The sequence below is a fragment of the Meleagris gallopavo genome, chromosome 3 (assembly GCF_000146605.3).
Source record: "Meleagris gallopavo isolate NT-WF06-2002-E0010 breed Aviagen turkey brand Nicholas breeding stock chromosome 3, Turkey_5.1, whole genome shotgun sequence".
In the NCBI taxonomy this organism is placed as follows: domain Eukaryota; kingdom Metazoa; phylum Chordata; class Aves; order Galliformes; family Phasianidae; genus Meleagris; species Meleagris gallopavo.
Genome location: NC_015013.2, coordinates 16,808,994 through 16,809,933, shown reverse-complemented (window position 1 = coordinate 16,809,933; position 940 = coordinate 16,808,994).

The window sequence follows — 940 nt, the reverse complement described above, 5'->3', positions numbered from 1 at the left end:
TTTTTTTTACTTTTTACTCCCCACTTTTTCCTCTACATTCTTTTGCAAGTAAGACTTCATATCAAAACAGTTTTAAGAGCTCATAATAATGCTGTAAGAAACACAGCAAACTGTAGCTTATAAACTCTCTGAGCAAGGGTCCATGATATGCTTCTTGATGCCTTTGGATACTGAAAGAGTTGTTCTGTGGTTTGACAGGCTCTTAAAAATAATGAGACTTGCAGTATGGTAAAGGCATTTACTTCTGTCTCAGATTTTGCAATTCTATCAACAGCTCTGGAGAATCATCCTACCGTGGGGAATAGTGATTGTTAATGGACACAGTTATTGGAAAGCTCTGCTGAGACTACAGATCATTAAATAGTTGCTTTGTTTACAAGAATGAAAGCTTAAAAAGTCTTATGATAAGATTTTGTGAACAGTACAGTAGCCTCAGGCTGTGGACTGAACTTGAGTTTTAGATAGTATGCAGGTCATAAGCATGCCACTAACAGTAGCATTCACATCATTACCTTATTTGCCATTTATAAATTCATAATGTTGTTTACATTTAAATGTAATTGGATCCAGTTGTGTATCAGCTTCCTAAAATGTGGGGATCAATCTTAGAAAAGGAAAAATTGTTCTGCTTCAATTAAAGCTTTGCAAGGAAAAGTAAGGAAACTGTTATTACTAGTTAGTTATCCTGTATCTGAGTAAGTCTTCGTTGTTTATTTGATGATAAGACTTCAAGGGATATTGACATAAGATATAGTAGGTCTGTTTATTTGATGATAAGACTTCAAGGGATATTGACATAAGATATAGTAGGTCAGGCCTAATATTGCCGATTTTAGTAATGAGTTTGAAATTAAGTGAGTCATTGTATAAATGTAATTTAAAGGAGATGAGATTATCAGCACCGAAAATGAAAAAATAAAAAATTAAAAAATTAAAAAAA